The sequence below is a fragment of the Apodemus sylvaticus genome, chromosome 5 (genome assembly GCF_947179515.1).
Source record: "Apodemus sylvaticus chromosome 5, mApoSyl1.1, whole genome shotgun sequence".
Classification (NCBI taxonomy): Eukaryota; Metazoa; Chordata; class Mammalia; order Rodentia; family Muridae; genus Apodemus; species Apodemus sylvaticus.
Genome location: NC_067476.1, coordinates 641,284 through 663,508, shown reverse-complemented (window position 1 = coordinate 663,508; position 22,225 = coordinate 641,284). Strand labels below are relative to the sequence as shown.

Genomic DNA, 22,225 nt, shown 5'->3' with positions numbered 1-22,225 from the left:
TTGATTGCTTCTTTGTCTCAGGGCCTATAAAAAATATAACAGATCTCAAAGGTCTGTATTCTTGTTTGTTTTAAGAAAGTTGATACATATCAATGTGTGTGTGTGTGTGTGTGTGTGTGTGTGTGTGTGTGTGTGTGAATTGATAACAATGTATTCTTTGGAAAGTATTATGATTTTTCTTAGTCAAATCTATTCCTTTGTTCAAATTGGCAGGAGCCTATATTCACAAGTGTAGGAAAATTAGAAAACTACTGCTTGGTGTAAGCTGAAATATACAGAGAAGAGTATCTTAAATTGAGGACTGTATTATCTCAAATAGATGAGGATATTTTCTGGATATTTTTCATATCTTTTTATTGTTTGTTAAGGGAAAATTTCTATTATCCTGTGTCTTCAGACTTTCTGTTCTTCTGTTGAAGTAACTCTCCTCTATGAATGTAGGTAAACATACTAATCTTTGGGTTTTGATAATTTTATACTCTAGAGGTGAGTCATCTGGGCAGTCTGCTTTTTTTTTAAATGAAATTTTAGGTTTATGTGTGTACTACTTACTAGTATTGAAACATTTATTTAGGATTTTTCCTTAGTTCTTTCTTGACAAGATAGCTGCAATAGTGTTTTCTTTTTAAAGTCAGTTTTTCTCTTATGTGAAAATCCTAGAAAATTCTAGATTCCCAACAAGGCTTTATTTTTGTCCTAGGTAGTTGTGACTTAGCTCTGAAAAGTATTATTTTGAATTTGAAAGAATTAGTTTTAGCCTTGGGACAACTTACCTTCTAGTAAATTGTTCTTTTTTCTAGTTTATATGGAGAGGCAAGAAGACTTTCTGTGTTATGCGTTTCTTTGTTCTGAGTCTCCTGCCTTCTAAGCCTGTGGTGTTTTACTTGCACATCAGTTTTACAACATTATTGTTGTCTTGTAATTTTATACATAAAAGGAAATGATACATTAAAGTAATGTTCTTAACCAAAGCAAAATCTGGGGGTCTGAAATTCACATTTGGTTATATGTTAAACATCAGATTTTTATTGCTGTGCATGAATCTCCAGTTTGTTTCTATTGCTATAAAATTAGAAGAAAAATAAAATGGGAGTATAAACGTATTTATATCCGAATTGTAAAAGTCTGTTTATAGTTTTTGTTTTGTTGTCTATTCCTACAATTTGAGCCTGGGATCTGAGTTGTCTGCTTTTCATTGTAAGAAATGAAAAGCCATGGAAAACTGACTCTGCTGATTTTAGATTGAGTCGGTTTACAGAAACATTGCTGGAGCCATGCGTGGTGCATGCTTTTAATCCTAGCAGGTGAACATCAGTGAGTTCCTGGCCAGCGTGGTCTACATAGAGAATTTCAGAAGACCCTGTCTTAAAAAACATTAGGTGATGTTATATGGTGATGCTTTTTAAGATTTAATGCATAAGTGATTAAAGAACAAATATTATATAATTAAAATTGCATGAAAAAATTCCATTACATGACCTTAACATCCTTTTGTACTTAGAGAAACAATTCAATTTTTTTTTTCTCACAGGAAAAACAGTGGCTCTGTCAGCAACCATGGCACAGGAAGGTCACCTTTTCATCGTGGTGCTAACATCCAGCTGGAGTGGCAGTATTACCAAAATAAAATCCTGAAAGGAGAAGCAGGTACACATGAGTGTTTAAAAGCCATAGCAACCTCTGGATGGCTTCTGGATATTGCTGGACCTAGGTCCAAACTTCTACAACTGACAACTTGAATCACAACAAAATCTAAATCTGAGCAGATGACCAGTGCATAGTTATGTTTTCTGGAATTGGATGATGGTGTTTTCCTGAAACCCAATCTACTGTGTCTAAATTTAGATTGGGATCGTAAAGCATGGTGTGAATTGTTTTCGTATTAACTAAATAAGTTATTAGCCTTTTGGCTTATGTCACAGTGAAGACACTGAAGTTTGTGTTCTTCAGTATTTTTAAGAATTTAAAGGTAGACACGGTGGCACCTAATCCCAGCCTTTGGGAGATAGCACCAGGAGAACAGTATTTTCAAGGGAAGGCTACAGAGTAGGGAAACCCTGATTTAAGAAAGGACACAACCTCTTTTGGAACCAGAATCTAAATGCCTCATTTGAGTGAACTTGTTTTTTAGAAGAAATATTTTCATAGCTGTCTTAGAAAACTAGTCTCTTCACATTCATAAGACCTTTATGTGTTTTTATTACCTTGCATTACAATTTGAAACAAATTGGGAATCCTTTCTCATTGGTTTCCTTGTGGAATAAATTGTTAAAACCACAAATCTTTAAAAAAAATCATTCTTTTAGAGAAGCATTTACCAGAAGACTGATATATAGCACAGTAGAAAGGATCTAGAGTTGGGTTTTATCCAAGTTACTTTGGTTACCTGTTTTGTCAGATATAAAACACTGGGATTATTTTATAAAAGACCCAGATGAGGCAAAACAGAGTCTAGGCATCTGGATTTCTTTTCTGGAATTAGTCTTTCTTGATTGTAATCATCTGCTTACACAGTGTATTGGGAAGCATAATTGTAGGCACACATTTATACTTTATATATATAATGAGTTTTTCAAGTTTTCTAAGGCTTTTATTAGCTGTTATCTGTTTTCAGAATATTTTGAGATTTAGTGATTTTTGTCAGTAGATCATGGGGTAACTTTCTTAACTTGTTTAGGCCTTGCTTCATTGTTTGTGGTTAGTTTCTTAAGCATACCTTTGTACAAGGTGGCAATGGGGTCTCCCTTTCTGGTCTTCTCTAGCTACCAATACTGCTTCCCCTGCTCCTCCTTCAGAGGAGCCATGTGGACTGTTTCCTGTGGCTGCCACTTCTGCTATCCACTGGTCTTGTACAAGCATGTTTAAGTTTAGCGGTGGTAGGGGAGTTGTAGGTGGAGCTGAGTGTCGTTTATCACTCCTATCCTACCATAGCCAAGAGCATCCTTTCAGAGGTGCAGGCAAGGGAGAAGGTGAGGGATAAAACCTATGTCTCTCTGGTCTCCAGCCCTCCCACCTCGCTTGAGGTTTCTCTTTGTCCTGGAGGGATGGATAGCTAGTTCCTTCAAGCTGGGAATAACACAGTGTCTTGTGGGAAGAGGTACTAGTCTGCTCATGGAAGGACCTGGTCCTCATGTTTCTTGTGCCCCAACCCATCTCTGTGTTTCATCCTGGGGCACTGGAGAATTGTGGGAACCTTAGCTTCCTAGGCTTGGTGTCCATCTAGATGGGATGTGCGGATCTCTGGCAGCAGGCGCTTTCTCCACTCTCTATATTCCCTCAAAGCGTGATGACAATATGGTACATGTTGGGTAGGGGAAAGGCAATGAGAGGCAATCAGTCTCCCCACCCCCACCCCTGCCTCCTTCTGTTTTGTATTTTGCTATGTTTTTTATTTATTTATTTAATTTTATTTTATTTTTTTTAAACACTCATTTATTTATTATATGTAAGTACACTGTAGCTATCCTCAGATGCTCCAGAAGAGAGTGTCAGATCTCATTACAGATGGTTGTGAGCCATCATGTGGTTCCTGGGATTTGAACTCAGGACCTTCATAAGAACAGTCAGTGCTCTTAACCTTTGAGACATCTCTCCAGCCCAGTATGTTACTATGTTGGCCAGATTTCTGCCCATCTGGATCATAATTTCCTCCACCCCAGGTCTACCAGATGTCAAATCTGGACTTTTTTTTTCTTTATTTAAATGAGTTTAAGTTGGCCATTTTCCTTAACTTTTCTTTTCCTAAGAGGATTGTCAGCTAGTTGCCTGGTTGTTGTGTATATCACTCTTGGTCTCTAGCATTAGGGCAATGTTGAAGTTGGTATTCTGTTCTCCATGTCACCTTGATTCCTAGTTGACAAGTTGTCCTTTTTATTAAAGCCAAAATTTGTTTTTAGTACAGTACTCATGATACAACAGTGAATAATAAGATGGACCATTTTTTTTTTTTTTTAGAAAAGTGGACCGATTTTTAATATTTAATGATTATTTATTAACAATTAGAAAATACAACCATTAACCTTTATTTTGTTCCTTCTTTTTTAATAATAAAAACCATAATGAGTTCAAGCAGTTTACTGGCTGTTTTCTTGGTTGTTTAATATTCCTTATTAAATTATGGTAGTGTTGACCACGTATCCCTGTCTTACTCAACAGAATAAATTGTATTAATGAGTGTTAAAGTAAGATGGGCCAGCTTTAATTTTTAAAGTCATTACTTTCTTATTACAATAAAAAGTGGTAAAAAAAAAATAGATCTTTTCATCTCTCTCTCACTATGTCTCTCTGTCTCTGTCTCTCTCTCTTCCTTTTGGATGATTGTGTGCTTTTTAAAAAGATTTTTAATATCTGAAGAAAAATAAAATATTTGGCTAGGTTTGTTTTGTTTCATTTCACTTTTTCTTTTGATTTTGCCTTAATAAACATAAGGAGGTTGACCTCTCTCTCCAGCCTTCCTTGTTTTCGAGGGGCCATTATGAGTTGTTAGCCTTCTTATGCTCTGTCCTTTTCCTCTCTTCTTTATCTGTCTATCTCTGTCTGTCTCTGTTTATATATCTATCTGTCTGTCTATCATCTATGTTTTAGCATTTTTATTATGTAGCCTTGGATCTCTTGGTTAATTTTATTTAATCCTCCTGTGAGGGTTGTGCTATAGATCACCCACAAGCACACACAATTTTAAATTTTAATTATTATAATAAAAGGAGATTGACAAGTATCTTTTGTTGGTGGTGGTGGTGAAGATGATGGTGGCAGATGTTGCTGCAGTGGCAGCTCTCTTTTTCCCTTTTTCTTCCTATGAAAAGAAAAAAGAAAATATTCGGCTATTTCTATCATTCCTCCAGCTTTCCTGTCTTGTTTGTTTATATTTAATCCTCCAGTGATGGTAGTCCTGTGTGCATGTGCGAGCATACACACACATAGACACACACACACACACATTCACTACACAACACCCAGGGATGGGGGGCAGTCATGGAGAAGGAAGAACTCATTAGGAAGCATTGGCTTAGACATGTGAGAAAGGTGATAGTGAACCAGAGACTTTGAATGTCAAGCTATTATATTCCTTAAAACTTACAATAACTGTTCTAACAAAGAAATATTGAGTTTTTTCTCCATCTGTTTCTTTTCACTCCACAGATCATGCTGACCCAGAAAGTGGAGATCTGATTGCTGAGATTAAAGGCTTGAGCCACCATGATTATCTGTAATAAAGTGAGGTGTTAGAGCCTGTGGCCTAGTGAAGTGAACATCGGGGCTGGGCAAGTATGGACTCAGAGATGACCAACTCTGTGTGTGTGCTACACTCAGTTCTCTCCTTCCAGCCAGGGATGAGTCTTAGGCTCACAGATTTGTGAATATGAGCTTGCTTTGTTGCGTCCAACATAACATGTTTTCTGGTTAGTTTTTTCCTGCATGCTTGCTTCCTTGGTGTGGTTTCGCTTTCTATCTGTGCTGGATTCCTAACCTGCACTGGGGAATCAGAAGCAAGGTCAGAGTCAAAGTCTTTTTGATAAAGAACCAGGAATACCAGCACATCTGGGCTGACTGTCCTTCTTCCCAAGGGATGGAACAATCTCAGAGAAGATGGTCCTTCCTCTTGATCTACAGGTAGTACCCTAAATATGGTGCAGCCCATTTTCCTTCTTGCACTGTACACTTAATAAAATTAAGTAAATTAAAGAATGAACTTTCCAGTTATATATTTGTTCAAGCTAGTTAAATTCACCCTCAATACCTATACCTGCCACACACACCTAACTACATCTCCCTGTATGTGTGAGGGGGTTTGCCATGTCTGTTGGTCTGCAAACTATTTGAGAAAGCTTGGGGGCCACAGAGGCTATGAGAAGGGTGTCAGTTGGCCTGGGAATAGAAGAGCAGCCAGTGCTCTTAAATTCTGAGCTATGTCTTTCCAGTGGACAGTTTTCAGCATGAAATCAGTCATAATTTTAGTGTGAATATATTACAACTCATTGTCCTTTAATATATGTAAGACTAACTAGTATTGATGATGGTTTACTTTTCTTAACCTCGATAGTCAAACTAGGACAGACTTGCACACTACCTAGCTATTGGGGAGATAATTGATGTGGAGAAAAGGAACTTGTCTAGTCAGTAAAGTGTTGCTGTTTTTGGGGGGGGGGTTAATAATAGAAATTGTATTTTGTCTATATATTTTATTACAAGTTCTTGTTTTGATTCTCATCTTATTTCAAGGGTACTCTCTAGATCAGTAGAGCCTCCTTACAAGTCACCACATATAAATTGGATTTACATCCCTATCATCTAGAGGATAGCAAGCACAGAGAACAGCAAAGACAAAAAAGAAAGGACTAAGAACTCAGAGGGTGACACATTAATCACTTTGGGTCATTTTTTTCCTGTTTTACCTTGACTCTGACTTCTAACAAAAAGAGAACATCAAGAAGAAGAAAATGAAAGAAACAAACGTCTTTGGAGCCCTGGTGTTTTCGTCAAAGTTTTAAAAGACAGAGAGGAGTTGTGAAAATCAGCTTGCTTAGTGGAAGTCCGCAGTATTATATAATCAGTACCATTGTGCTTTATCTTACAGAAAGTTAAACATGGCCTGTGGTCACACAGTTACTAAAGAATTGAACTGTAACCTACAATTCTCTCTCTCTCTCTCTCTCTCTCTCTCTCTCTCTCTCATAAAATTTGAAATTAAACTACATGTACAATGAAAAAAGTGTGGTGCTGTGTGTCTTTAATCACACGACACAGAAGATGGAGACAGGCAGAGCTCTATGACCTGGAGGCAGGCCTGATCTAGGTACTGGTCTCAAGGGCTAAGCACCCTCAACTAATGAAATGAAGAGAAAAATAAATAGATATAATTAACCTTGAACTAAGGAAACAAGTAAAGAAACAAAGTAAGGCAATACTGGGTGGCCTGGCTTGGAGAGAGTGAGGGAGAGGAAGGGGGCAGAAGGAGCTAGAGAGAAGTGCTAGAGAGAAGTGATGATGATAATCAGAGTGGTTAGAGGGACTGACCTTGTCTTCTCTGCCTTCAAAGGCTCATGCCATCATCCGCAAGCCAGCCTTCTTCCTTTGGTCCTCCCAAGGGTCAGCCAGACATCAGATGCAGTCAGAGAGAAAATTGGGAACCTCGTGGAGATTCTCAATTGAGGTCTCTCTGGCCCCTTGGAATAAAGCAAACAGGTAGACAGTCTAGTGGTGTGAAAGGAACAGTTGGGATGTTGTTGGTGATGGGAGTACATACATTCTTTCTGCCCTTGTAGACCCTTTGTTCCTGGCTTGGAGAGATCAATGTGCAGGGGAGAATAATAAGAGGAGGAGAGATCCTGAAATGATTCCAAGAGTCTAGAAGTGTCAAAATAGCTTAGAGCTTGTGAGACAGTGTGCTACTCTAGTGGGGAGGGCTCTGGTTCTCTGCTCACTGCTCACCACCCAGTGTCATTTTGGTTTCTCATGCTCTCAAGACAGGGGATCAAACAATCAAGCATCTAGAATGTAAGGAGAGAGAGAGAGAGAGAGAGAGAGAGAGAGAGAGAGAGAGAGAGAGAGAGAGAGAGCCTGGAGTCAGTCCCAGCAGAGGTATTTTTTTCTTCTTGGTTTTTTTCTTGAGGTAGTAGAGGGGGGAAGAGCATCAAAAATTTAGGGGTGCTGTATAATAAAAGGTTTATTTATCTAAGTCTAAGTTACTATGCTAATGTAGATCTGCCCTTTGTGTTCCTCTGAAGCCAGAGACTGCAGTCTCAGGCACTTAGCACTTCACCCAAAAACAGCAGGAGATTAAAGGATTAGTGGCTAGAGCCTTTTCGCCATTGTCCAGATGCCTTTTGCTTGTCAGTCTAGGGTGAAGTGAGGAGCAGTAAATTTCTATTGAGCCAGGAGAAGAGAATAACACTTGCAGAAAGAAAAACTTTTACATAAGTGAATATGCATAATCTCACAGAAATTCATACATACAGCTCCATACATATTTTCATGAAGTAATCTGGGCCCAGCTTGCATGTATTCTCACAATTCATACTTATACATGCATACATTCTCACAATTACATACTTACACACACATCCATACTTACATATGCATATGGAGCAAAAGACCAGCACCAGTGCAGAAAGAACTCACTCATTCTGTATGAAAAATGGACTCCAGTATTTATTACATCGAGAAAGAAAAAGTTTCCACCTTTTCAATGCTAAATGAATCAAATCCATATTTGTAAGGAAAAGGCTTTGTTTCTCTTAATGGGACCTGTCCTGTCCCACGGTAAGAAGACTGCCTGTTCCTTCTGCTTTCTGCAACATCTTCTTTTTTCCTCTTTCCCTCTGCATCCTACACATTGTTCTCTTAGTTATTTACGTTATCTATAGTTTCTAAGTTATTCCACTCTGCATTCACCTAATCTTGTTCTCTTCTGACTAAAAACTTCTTAGTTCAGTTCTTCTCTCAGCTCTGTTCCTCTCCTAAACTCTTCTGCCCTGACTTCTCTTGTCCTCAGCCCTTAAACATCTTTCAGAATACATGATCACATGTTACAAAGTTCATCACAAGTTCACACAAAATACCGTCATAAATTGAAATAGAAGTTTACAATAGAGAATATTTACATGCATATCCATTAGGAGTAATTATCTAGCTAGACATCTATTATTTCTCTACATTATAAGTAAAGTTTTGTATAGATAAACCCAGTCAATATTTTATCTTCTAACACCTATTATATATCCAACTTCCCTTTTCATGACCTTTGGTTAACTGTTTTTTTGTTTTGTTTTGTTTTGTTTTGTTTTTTTGAGACCGGGTTTCTCTATGTAGACCTGGATGTCCTGGACTCACTCTGTAGACCAGGCTAGCCTTGAACTCAGAAATCTGCCTGCCTCTGCCTCCCAAGTGCTGGGATTTCAGGCATCTGTACACCACCACCAGCAGGCAGGTTAACTGTTTTACAGCCTCTTGGAATGTGCTGAGTAGGAGAAAGTCTGATTGCCATCTAAGAGCAATTAACGGGTGACACTTGGGAGACTGGCAGAGTTCTCATTTTAGTTGTAACTATCAGAAAAGGACCTAATAGAAGTTCCACTATTAAAGAGCTTAATAATCACAGAGATAATTTTAGGAACTCTTATAGGATCATCATTAAAACTAAAGTCATCTATTTGTCTACACAGCATCATTATAAGACTTCGTGGATCTGCAGAGATCTGCTCCAAAGGGGTGTGCTATTACTTATTGATTATTATAAATGCATAATAACAGGAAAAACATATAAATAGCAGGAATCTTTCCTAAAATTAGTCCCCCACTCCTGACAGAGTGAAATAATAGCCAGACACATGTCAGGACATTTTCTTCAGTTTCTCATATGAAATCTGAGGATTTACATGACTTGAAAGACAGATCAAAATAAATAGAGTAGTGGGAGGTGGGCTTACCAGGAAAAGGTACATGGATTCAAGAATATGAAAATTTTTGAAGATATACTTTAAAATGCAAACCTACACAATTGTGAGATATTTCATTTTAAACATCAGAGGTAGAAGACCCATGGATCCAATGCTGGCAAGTATGATCACAAGGTGTTTTATAGTCACAGGATTTATTTATTTGTATATGGGAGCCACTGCGTTTATGATTTACCACACATTGGCACATGTCTAATATCAAATGTATAGTTAATTATGTTGTGTTTTATGTTGTACTCATTTGCATAACAAGCAGTTAGTTCCTTTCATTTCAGCTGTAGCTAGTCTTTTACCATGATCCCATTTTATTATTATAATTATTGTTTATTTTAGAAGAATTTTCATTTGTTTACAAGTCTTATTAATTTCTGGTTTGTTTATTCATAGTGTAGGTAAACCATGCATACAAAAAAATTAAAAGGCAAATTAATACATATGTATGTGTACTTTTATATATATACATAGATTGATTCAATCGCTGTAACTGCATGGACTGATGATTTGGTCAAGTACAAAAGTACTGTTTTTATCTAAAAATTAAATTGATGAGTACCAAAATAATTTTGCTGGATATTTTTTGGTTGAGACAAGCATGACATGAAAACTTAAGTCACATAGGTCAGAATAACAGTCACCTATACAGAAATATATCACCTTGAATAATAAAGTAAAAATACTTATATGATTAAGTAGTAATATATTTTCATGTAACTATGGAATATTTATAAAAATACAAACTGTATACAAAGCAAACACTCAAATATATGTATTCTAAAACACTGTTGAGAGAGCTAGAGCAATGACTCAGTAGGCAAAACACTCATACATATGATGTAAAATCATTCTTTTGAGAGGAGGGAGGGAGGGAGGGAGGGACAGAGTGTCAGAAGGAGGGAGACAGAGAGAGGAGGGAGAAGGAGAGGGAGGGACGGAAGGAGGGAGGGGAGAGAGAGAGAGAGATTCCTCATGCAAAAGAAATTACCTTACCCTACCTAAAAATTTTTAGTCCAAACACTACATTTAAGCCCTTTTTTGTTTTGTTTGTCAGTAAATAGCTAGTAGGCAAACCTAAGTTATTGAGAACCTTAATTATTAAACATGATCAAATAGAAAAATGCTTAATTTTACTTCACATTATATAGGGCAGTTTATAATTATATGGCATAATGCTAAATGATATTAACAAATCATAAACTATAAAAATGATTCTGCTTTTTCTAAAAGAAACAGCAGTAATCTTGGGAATGGTTGAGGAAAAAGGCCACTGAAAATGACCACATAGAAAGCTGTAAGTTAGACGGGCGGTGGTGGCACACGCCTGTAATCCCAGCACTCTGGGAGGCAGAGGCAGGCGAATTTCTGAGTTTGAGGCCAGCCTGGTCTACAGGAGTGAGTTCCAGGACAGTCAGGGATATACAGAGAAACCCTGTCTCAAAAAAAAAAAAAAAAAAAAAATTAAAAAAAAAAGAAAGAAAGAAAGAAAGCTGTAAGTTAGATGACCATGGAGACAGAAATGGAAAGAAAATAGCTTAATAAAAAGCTCAGGGTAGGAACAAATCACTTTTAAAAGGTTACAAAGGGAAGAGAAACAAACAAGACCATCTTTTTTAAGGGACACCAACTGGCAGACACAACAAAGTCTAAATTGTACTTTAGATTACACCTCATGACAGTGTCTTGCATATATGTAGACTATCTGCACCAAGTTAGATTATAACATGATCTAATGTCCATATGAGATAGTGACCTTTACTGGTTTTCCACAGTACAATAAAATAAGTAAAATGCTATTGTATGAATACTAATGTCATTAAATGAATCTGTGTTCTCCAGAACGAGACACATGTTAAGGACAGGCAGGTCAGTGCCTTGAAAGAGGGCTGGAGTCCTTCCCTACATCAGTGTCTCAATGCAGCTCACAACCTGCTATTTACCAGCATGGAAACAGGACAATGGTCAGCAAGATTCAGCAAATGATAAAGGACATTTTCAGCTTGTAATATGAAATTTAGGTGCCCAGAGGCCTCAGAAGGCACAACCTCATGGATAAGTAAGAAGCACATGGTCTTGTGAAAAAGCCCATGAATTCAAGAAGATAAAAATTTGTAAATACAAAGCTGGAGCACTTAAGAGCACTGACTGAGCTTCCAGAGGTCCTGAGTTCAATTCCCAGCAACCATATGGTGGCTCAGAACCATCTGTAATGTGATCCGATGCCCTCTTCTGGTGTGTGTGAAGACAGCTACAGTGAACTGTAATAATAATTACTGTAAAAAAATAAGTCCTGTAAAAAATAAAATAAATAAAAAATGTAACTCTAGCTGAGCGGCCAGGGGGTTTGCTATTGCTATGTGTCCCTGTTGCTGGAAAGCGTGTCCTTGACCTTATACTGCTGCTGTTCCCAGGCTAGCCCCACCCCAGCCATGACCTCCCTCCATAACCAGCACCATCCACTGTCCACACAAGCTGCCAAGCTGAGGTCTGGGGTGGGAGATGGTGGGGAGGAGGGGGAGTTTCGACTCCCTCAGAGCCCAGTTCTCTGCTTCTGGCTCCCACACAGCCCTGGAATGCACACTAGAATTCACTCTACAGCAGGAACTCACTACAAAGGGTTTGGCCACAGGTAGGGTGCTGAAAGGCCACCTGCAAGTCTGGGACAGCGCCCTGAGACAGCCACTTCCCAAAAGCAGACCGCTGTGCCTTCTTCTCACTCAGCCTGGCCCCGAACCATCCATGAACCTGTGACTTGAGCCTGAGGCAGAGGGGCGCATGACCAGGAGAGCCAGATTGAATAAAGCTGCTTGCTGGGCAGAACCAACATGTTTCCTGCTACCATCTAGTGGCCAGCACATGGAAGAGCAGGCACCACAACAAGGCCACCAAGAAGTCTCAGGGACCATGTCCCTCTCCAACAAGCCCGGACTGAGACTAGGTGACCCCCAGATGAAGTAGCACCTATGTAGGAGCCATCGATGTCAGATTAAAACAAAAGGGCAACGCCCACACAAAACAAAAGACCTGCTGGCAGTCCATTCAAGGCCTTAGGAGAACAGCAGAAAGGCTGGAATGGAGATGCTGCCTGAATCCACAGCCAGAACAAGATGTCGATCCTGGCCACGGCTACTGTCAGGGGTGGCCTTTCCTCCTCTCCTCCTCTGGTTCCCTGTAGCTGTTCTTCCTCTCACTCGCCACAGCCGGGCAGCCCCCAGGCTGCACACGTGTCTTCATGCAGCCCCTCCCTCCCCATCTGGGCCAGCATGGCTGTCCCTTCCACATCACACGTAGCCTCCCTCATCCTTCCGCCCTGGGCCCCAGGCACTGCTTCACCCATTCATCTTTTCTCCTCCCTCGTGTTCACTAGTGGTCGCCCTCCTGTGAGGCAGCTGGCCTCACAGTCTGGCCTAGGGCTCAGAGACCCTACTTCCCACTTTGGAAGACTGAGGAACTCAAAAGAGCTCCAGCTGCCACTGTCCCAAGGCCTCCTTCTTGCCTTACAGAAGGCCGTCCGTCTGTCCGCTTGTCTGTGGGCCTTGAAGCCTGAGCAACCTTCCGTTGTAAAGCAGCTATCCTGAGAGAAGACAGTGGGCTCTGCTCATGCTTTGGTTCACCCCTAAATGTCTGCGCCAAATGCCCAGGATGTTCCTTCCTCCCTAAAATTTCAACACATCCCCATTTGCACAACAAAGGATCATTACATGGGTCCTTTGAGGCCAAAACATCTACAAGACTAACTCACACTAAGATGTCAGTAACGGGTAACTTGGCAACCGGGAAGACAGTGTTGATCCATCACCCATCCAGCTACAGAAACAGCGTGCTATATGTGTGAGGGGTGAGGCTGTTTTTAACACTGTGACTTGTTGAGCTCCGGTTCAGCCATGGCATGGGGGATGGGGATGCAAGGTCAATACTGGCTACACAAGAAGGAAAGCACTTGCCTGGAGCTTGACCTCCAAATAGGTCAGGGTGGCCAACCTCATGTGACACCTTCTGGGAGCAGCTCCAAGGATCACCTCTCACAATGGCAGAGTGAATGCCACTGTTAGCTAGGGGAACGACAATCCAGGACAGGTCTATACTGCAAGCCAGTGAGCGTCTGCTGGGAACTGGCCAGGCTGGCCAGTGCTGCTCTTCCATCATGGTAGAGCCTCAGCAGGTAGCCTTCAGTTTCACCTCCTCTCCTCTCCTCTCCTCTCCTCTCCTCTCCTCTCCTCTCCTCTCCTCTCCTCTCCTCTCCTCTCCTCTCCTCTCCTCTCCAGCAAGTTATTTTCACCAAGCTGCCACCCTCACCATGTCCTCTCAAATGGCCTTTTTGGAACTGAGATGAGAACTGAAGATTTCTGTGATTTCCCACAGAAGGGCGCTATAATTGGAGGCTACACAGGGAACGGAGGCTCTCACATCTTTCCAGGAACCATCTTATCTTTTACAGCACATTTTTTTCATGTAACAGCTATGCGGCTGTTTAAATAAATTGAGTACCTGGTGTTACTGCCTCAAACCTACCCTGGTGGAAGGAGCCTGTTGAGGCAGCTAGGTCTGGAGAAGGAGGTGGAGAAAGGCCTCAGAGGAAGAGACCATGGTGGGTGGAGTCTCTACCATCGGCAGATGGTGAAGGGGCTTCTAAATAAACCCTCAGAGCCCCAAAATACTTCTTCCACCTGCTTATTCCTGCCTAGGATTCCTTCATGGGGAGGGGGTCAGCTTTGATTCTATGGTCAAAAATAGTCCTGAAACTATAAACCTATGGTGTGTGTGGGGGGGGGGGCACACCATTGTACACAGAGTGACGGTGGGGGGTGGGGTGGGGGAGAGAACAGCGAGGGGGTTTAGGAAACTCAGAGGAAACAGCTGCTGGCCCTGGAAGCACATGCGGCTCTTCCTGGGCCTCTCAGGACAATCCTACAGGGGGACAGGGGCATTTGGGCTGGAGCCAGCAATAACCCAGTGGGTCTACCCCTGCCCTGAAGGTTAGGACAAAGCACCCGTGCCAGTGTCCAGGGCTCTCATCAGCACCTGCGTGGAAGGAGTAAACACCAAACGGGACAAGGCTAAGAGCCTACAACCAGTGGGATGAAGAAGACGACTCTGAAGAGCAGTTGAGGTGGCAGGAGAGGACCAGTCCCCAGCCAGACAACCCAAAGAGACAAAGGAGCATTTGGCATAAAGTGGGAGACCCACCTCGGGCTGCCTGCCCAGGCATGCTGGAGACCTGCCCAGGAGCTGGGAGCTCGTCTGGAGAGGTGTGAGTGGATTGGGGAAGAGACACGGAACTGGGTCAAGAGAAAACGAGAATACTAACACCACAGAAGACTGCTCTGAGTCTTTAGTCATCAGGGAAATAGAATCAGTCACAGCAAAAGGCTGCCTCACACTAGGACCACCTTAACAGAAAGAAAAAGAAAAAAGGGACAGTAACAAGTGCTGGCAAGGATGTGGGGAACCTGCAACCCTCCCACATGACTGGTGGGAACCAGGGTGATAGCCACTGTGAAAACTGTCTGCCTACCTCTTGCTGTACAGAGCACAGAGTTTCCATATAATCCATCCGTTTCTCCATCTGGGTACACACCCTACACAATCAAAGTCAGGTGCCCACACGAACACTCATACAGGAATGAGTACAACAGCTCTCCTTATAAAGTCTCAGGGGAGGAAAACAACCCAGATGCCCATCGAGAGATGAATCTATCAACATAATGCTGCACGTGCATAGAAGGGAATATTACTCAGCCATAAAAGAACAAAGCACATCTACACTCTTCTATCTAGACAGGCCCGGGAGTTATCTAAATGAAGTAAGCCAGCTCAAGGGACCACACGCTGTATTGCACAACTGATACACGTGCAATGTCAGAACCACCAGTAGAAAGAAGGTAGATGGTTGCCAGTAGTTTAGGGGAGGGAGGACTGTAATTAAGGGGAGGGAGGATTGAAGTTTAGGGGAGGGAGGACTGCAACTTAGGGGAGGGAGAACTGTAATTTAGGGGAGGGAGGACTGCAGTTTAGGGGAGGGAGGACTGCAGTTTAGAGGAGGGAGGATTGCAGTTTAGGGGAGTGAAGACTGCAGTTTAAAGGAGGGAGGACTGCAGTTTAGGGGAGGAAGGACAGCAGTTTCAGGGGAAGGACTGGCAAGCAATAGCTAAGAATTACAGGCTGATGCAAAAGTTGAACAAGGCAGCAGGGTCATTTCACAACCCAATGAGCATGCTAAGGACTGAACTGCATCCTTTAAAAGGGTCACAGTGAGATCAGAGAGTAGTGGCATGGGCATGTGATCCCAACACTTGGGAGGCAGGTCATTCTTGGCTACACAGCAAGTGAGATATCAGCCTGGGCTATCTCAAAAACTAAATGAACAAATCACGCCAACAAAACGCCCTGAAATAGTCACACGGCACAGTCTCTGGGATATGCCTCTTGCCACGTTAAAAATGAACAAACATCCCAAGCCTAAAAAAGGATTCCAGGCAGAGACCCCTGTTATCACGCAGCAGCAAGGCTTGCCAGCCCTGCTCAGAGGATGAGGAGTCAGAGTCGTCAGAGTCGGAGAAGGCAAACTCCCAGCACAGCATCCGGCCTGGCTGGCGAGCATTCACACACATTTGTGATGTCCATGCATGTGCTTTTCCAATGCTTACTGAATCACACAACAACCCCAGGAGGGAGGGGCAGCTCATGTGTGCAGCTTTGGGGAAGAAGGCTGAAGCACCTGCAGTGTCTCCAACATCAGCATCAGAGCAGCTGAGATGCTGGTTTGCACTGTAGGTGGTCCCCCTACCTCTTTGTCATCCCCAATGCCCAGCAACAGGAAGTGGGGACAGCACAGGCTTAGCCAAGTCCTGCACTGTGATCTGCATGCAACCCCTCCTCCCTGTGACTTGCTTTTGGAGTGCCTCCATTTCTTTCTCTGAAGAAACCCAAGTCATGCCATGATGGTCCATGGACTGATACACTGAGTGTGCCTGAAATCTCCTGCACAAGACAGGGCTCCACGAACCTTCAGTTCCTTTCCACCCTCAGGGTAGAAGGCAATTGCAAAGACTGAATGGAGAACTTGAGCAGGTGTATGGAAAGTGGGCAGAGCAAGCAGGGAAGCAAGGTCAGGAGAGGATGCCCCACACCAAGAACCAGTGTCCCAGTGACCTTGAAATCTGGCATGGCAACTATATGAGACCCTGTGCCAGGGAGTGGTTTTAGTGGGGGGCACGGGTCGAAGTTCAAGGACACTGGGATGCTAACAGCATCAGAGTTAGCAGGAGAGGGAAGCTGTAAGAAGGAAGGCTGGAAACAGCAGAAAGAAAACTCGCCAACAAAAATAGAAGGAGCTTGCATTTTTAGTGCATTCTCAGTGTGCCAGATGCTACACTAAGCACTTTACAGACTCCCTTGGTGCCACCTCACATCTCCACAGGGCAGGTTATTATTAACCCCATCCTACCAGCAGGGGTAAGAAGACTGGTTAAGGTCACACACTGAGGTGTCTGCTTTCATATTCCAACTCTACTCTTCCTGGGTTCCTTCCCTCAGTCTCAGCCGCACTTGGAGAATCTTCCAGAACAAGTCACTGGGCTAGAACAATATAGACAGCCCCTGGCCTCAACAAAGCCATCTAGAAGCTGATGTTAGGGATGAGAGGAGATGATAAATATTTGGGAAATTTTAGTCAAATAGAGACTAAAACACAGAAGCTTCTGTTTTCACCAGCTCTACCAGCTTTAGAGAGAAATCGCCGTCTGCCTCACATATTGCCGGATTCTCTGTTGGACATGGCTGCTCTGCTGGACAGAGGCCTCAAGCCCCAGAGCTGAAGCAAGATGCACTGGGTGCATGGTTCATGGAGCGCTGAGTGACCCAGGGAAGCAGAAGCAACAGGGAAGTCACACTCTTGCAATCCCAACAGTGCTGCAATGAAGGAACGGCAGGTGGCTTCCAAATGCCTCCCCCAGGTGCCAAGTTCATCCTACCAAGCAGTGCAAGAAAGGAAGAGCAGAGGAGACATCTGAGAAGGGCCAGATTCAAGGCTGAGCCCGTCATGGCAGGCCAGCAGAGGGAGGGACAGAGGAGGAAGCACCGGAGGGCCAAACAGAGCAGGGCTTCTGCGCAGCTCCCATGGCTGCTCTCCTGGGAATGCCAGCCCAGGAGCAGGCGCCTTCACCTGACTCTTCAGCCACTCCCAAGGAGGCGATGAGCATGGAAGAGCCAAACTCAAGATGTGGACGTCTTAGCCTGGCATGGAGAAGCAGACCTGGAGCCCAGCACTTCAGAGACTGAAGCAGGGCCAGGCAAGATGGTTTCATGGATACAGGCATTTGCCATGGAAACTGAAAACCCGAGTTCTAGCCATGAGATCACGTGGTAATAGGACAAAATCAATTCCACAAAGTTGTTCACTGGCACGTCCGCATGCACCCTAAGACAAGCACATATATGTGTACACACACAATGGATAAATATTAATTTCTTAAGGGGTGAAGTAGGTATATTGTAAGCTCAAAGCCAGACCAATCTACACTGTAAGTTCCATGTGGGCCTGAACTACACAATGAAATTCTGCTCAAAACCAAACAAACTCCTTAATTTTATCTTAAACTAATGTTTTGGGACTCCTAATGCATCAGATGCTAAGCTGGCTCTGACACAGATCATCTCATTTAAACGTCAAGGTGTTTAATTGAAACGTAAAACCAGTCCCCATCAACAATCAGAGCATCCAAGCGTTAAGCAGCATATACACTGTCAAGCTAATATGCTGTAGGATCAGGATACAAGGCCATGTGGTCTGACCTCAGGACCCGCAGCCTTAACCAAGACCTGTTATCACTTCCTAAAACAGTCCCTGAGGAGTTTGTGACAAGTTAATAAAGATAATTTTCAGTCCATTAAAGGAAATGGGCACACGGCCCCAGCACTCGGGGACACACCTGTGAGCATCCACGTTCTTACTCAGGATGTGAGCCCATCATTTCAACTACACAGCAATTACACACCTGCTCTGGAAGGCCCCTAGGATGACTTGCAAAGAGGAGAGTGGTTATTTAATTTTAAAATAGGGGAAACGGGGATATTGGAATTTCACAATAGGTGAAAAACCAAATGACCATTTATGGATGATGGGTAAACAAAATGTGGTAGAGGCACACCATGAAATATGACTCCTTAGCAAATAAATAAATAAACAGGAATGTGTTCTGACACAAGCTACAGTATTGATAAACTCTGAAGTCATTATGCTGAGTGGGAAAAAAAATCTACCCAGGAGAAGTACAGAAGAAGAGTCCATTTGAATAAAGTATCTAGAAGAGTCAGACTTTAGAGAGTGGATGTAGTAAAGGGACTGAGGGAAGTCCAGGTGTAATTGCTTGTTCAATGGGCACAGAGTTTCAGTCTGGGAAGACAGAAACAGTCTGAAGCCTAAGGATGCATGTGTGTGTATGTGGGAGGGGGGGGGGGCACTCAACTCAAAACTTGCAATTTACTTAAAGGATAAAATACCGTATGTATTTTATCACAATAACTGTTAAAAACCAATACATAGGATGCCCGTGTCCTGAAAGACTTTAAATGCTACATCTGCTTCATGCTCTGTGGAGCAAAGTGGTCTCCCAGTAGAGATGGAGGACTTATTTAGGAGCCTGGGGCATTCTTCCTGAGACAATGCAAGGTCAGTGTCAGGCTCAAGGCCACCTTAAAAGCAATGGAAAACAGGCTGTGTGAGATCTGAAGGCTATTCCCCACTGAGTTCCAGTATCTAAGAAAGGTGAGCTCAGCCTGCATCTGGAATGAGGGCAGAGAGCTGGAAGGCTGAACTGGGGCAGAGACTGTGGCCAGGGATGCAGATTCCCTGAGACTTCGGTTTCAGCCACATGCCTGGCTCAGAGCAAGCGGGGAGGACCCCTCCTCTAAATCAGTATCACCACTTATTGCCTGTAAGATACACACTGCTCACATAATGAGCATTCATCAGCTCTCACACAGTTAATCTGTGTGTCATCCCTAAGAGCTTTTATTTCAGCACAATTCCCATTTTACAGAGAGGGAAATGAGGCTCCAAGAAGCCCAGAGCAGCTCACTGTCACCACAGTGGTGAGGCCAACGCTTGGCCTCTGATCCAAACCCTACCGTCTGAACTACTGAGGTGGCTAACTGACTTTATGAGACAGTGTGTTACTAGGCTGCTCAGCCTGGCCTCAGCCTCCTGGGCTCCTGAGATCCTCCTGACTTAGCCTTCCTGCTAGGTGGAAACCCAGGCAGTCGCCACTCGCTTTGCACACTGAATATAGCTCGGGCTTGCCTGGCATACTCAAGGCACCCTTAGGAGTGAACAATGACACAAAAGTCAGCATTACCCAGAAGGCCACATGCTGCCAGGCCATTAATTAAGTCCCTATGACATTCTCAGTCCCCTTTCACACTCCCTGATACTAGCAAGGCTGATTTGGGGTAAGGACCACAAGCGTTCTCAGGTCACTTGTGAGTCACCTTCAAACTTAACTTGCAGCCACAAAACTGTAAAACTTTAAGCTCCCCTCCCCCCTTTCCCCCAAATCTCCTGGGAGAGCCAGCCAGCCAGACCTGCCCAACAGGACCTGGAAGCGAGCCATCACTTCAAATTGGGCTTTCAGAGGCCATTTAAGGCAGGAGTAGGAAAGTCTTCTCCCTGAGGAAAACCATCTGAACTACTGGGAGAAAAATCAATCTTGATCACGTGAGTAGAAGAGCTTAAATTAGGGTTTCTTCAGAGTGAGAAATCTAAAATGACTCTCTTGTCACAGCCTTTGGGAAACACAACCAACAAAAACAATATGTATTTTTAAGAGAAATCATCCCCCAGTCTTACATTTTCATCCAATTAAGGGTGAAAAGCAAAGAGAAGACTGAGTACCAGGAAGAAGGAGGTGAAAGGCAGAGCCTGTCTCCTGAACTCAGCCTGCCACCCTGTCAGAGGCCAGCTCTACACAGCAGGGGTGCGGCCCTCAGTGCACATCTCCCCTTTCTGTGCTGCTAACATCCACAGAGAGTCTATGACATAAAAGAGAAAAGAAAAACCACTAAGACTCACTAGCTATTACCACTACTGTTCTTTGCTTACAAAAAAATAAAAAGTAGTATTTGGGCTAGAAGGATGGCTCCTAGTTAAGAGCACTCACTGACTGTGCTTGCTTCCAGTAGACCCAGGTTTGACTCCCAGCACCCACAGGGTGGCTGAGGTCTGTAACTCCAGGTTTGCCTTGGACCTGGAGTTACAGACTCTTCTGGTCTCTGTAGGCATTGCATACACATGATGTACAAATATACATACAGGTCCAAGGCAATCTGATGGCCTCTTCTGGCCTCTGTAGGCATTGCATGCACATGGTGTACAAATATACATACATATATACATACATGCATACATACATACATACAAAACACATATGCATAGAAATAAATAAATCTAAAAAGCCAGTGTACATAGCATAAACACCTTTATCTCTTCCCGTATTCACTTGGTGTTTAGAAGCATTTTTTGAATCACAGACAGGGTGTTCCTTTGGTTAGCACAGGCTAGCCTGGAGTTCACTCTCCTCCTGCCTCAGCTTTCATAGCAATGGGAGCTGTGTTACTGTGTCACGTTTGAAGACATGATTTCTTTGAAAGGTTATACAACAATCCCTCACGTGAAGGCGTCCCACCACATATTTAAATTTCCCTCGTTGTTTGTTCTTAAGATAACTTAGCCTATGCTAGTCTGGAACTTGCTTTGTAGCCTAGGCTAGCCTTAAATCCTACATCCTCCTGTCTTACCTTCCTGAGTGCTACATTATAGGCCTGAATTCATTTCTCAGCTGAGGGATAAAAGTGTAGACGGAACATACTGACCACCTATTACAGGACAGTTCAATAGCTGTGTGGTTCACACCAGCTAAATGTCTACAACTACACAAGTGTTTTTCATCTCTTTATGGCGAAAGCCTTCAAGATTCTTCCTTGTAATTTTTAAAATATACGGCATGGTATTATTATTATCCACAGACACCTGGCTGGATAACACTCCCCAGAACATCTTTTTCTTTTAATTATATCCACTTCTTCATTCTATGTGTGCATGTGTGTGCTCACACCTAACTTCTTCTGACTGCAGCTTGCTGTATAAAACACACATTTTCTATTGTATGCTTAGAATATTTTCCCATTACAGATGACATCTCGCTGAATGGATACAAAACTTCTTTGGGATAATTCCAGCAAAAGGAACTGTGAATGGACAATTCTAAGGCTCCTGACACCAGCTGCCGAATAAATGCAATAAACACAGCAAGCAATGCAGCACGGGTGCAGCTCTAGACATGCAATGCAGCACGGGTGCAGCTCTAGACATGCAATGCAGCACAGGTGCAGCTCTTGACGTGCAATGCAGCACGGGTGCAGCTCTAGACATGCATGGGCAAGCTGAGGACACTACAACTCTGGGATCTGTCCCGTGGCTGAGCAGCTCCCACTTCTGCCTGTGGGACTGCACCTTGGAATCAGTGTGAAAGCGTTCCTGCCAGCACTGGTCATGCCACCTCATAGAGCACTTAATGCCTGGTTGCTAGGAGCACCATGCTGTGACCCTGGGGATGCAGGCAGAGATGAGCTCTGCTCCCCACTCTATCCTCCTGTTCGACCTTTTCATCTTCCACCAACAGTTCCCAAACTATTTTTAATTGATTTTTTAATTTTGTGTGTGTGGATGTTTCTTGCCAGTGTTAAGTGATGTTAAGTATATCACATATAAGTCCCTG

At 42.9% G+C, this 22,225-nt stretch overlaps 1 long non-coding RNA gene across 3 annotated transcripts; it reads left to right on the top strand.

Annotated features, from left to right (window-relative positions):
* The first annotated feature begins 31 nt into the window (after positions 1 to 31).
* Positions 32 to 6,915, top strand: LOC127685020 (uncharacterized). 3 transcript variants are annotated; one of them, XR_007977781.1, is made up of 5 exons: positions 32 to 51; positions 1,305 to 1,379; positions 1,532 to 1,647; positions 5,143 to 5,613; positions 6,223 to 6,915. It is a non-coding gene; the product is annotated as an uncharacterized LOC127685020 (long non-coding RNA). The 3 variants fall into 3 exon arrangements; XR_007977780.1 differs by lacking the exon at positions 1,305 to 1,379 and having other exon boundaries at positions 6,223 to 6,912; XR_007977779.1 differs by lacking the exon at positions 32 to 51 and having other exon boundaries at positions 1,081 to 1,379; positions 6,223 to 6,913.
* The last annotated feature ends 15,310 nt before the right edge of the window (positions 6,916 to 22,225 follow it).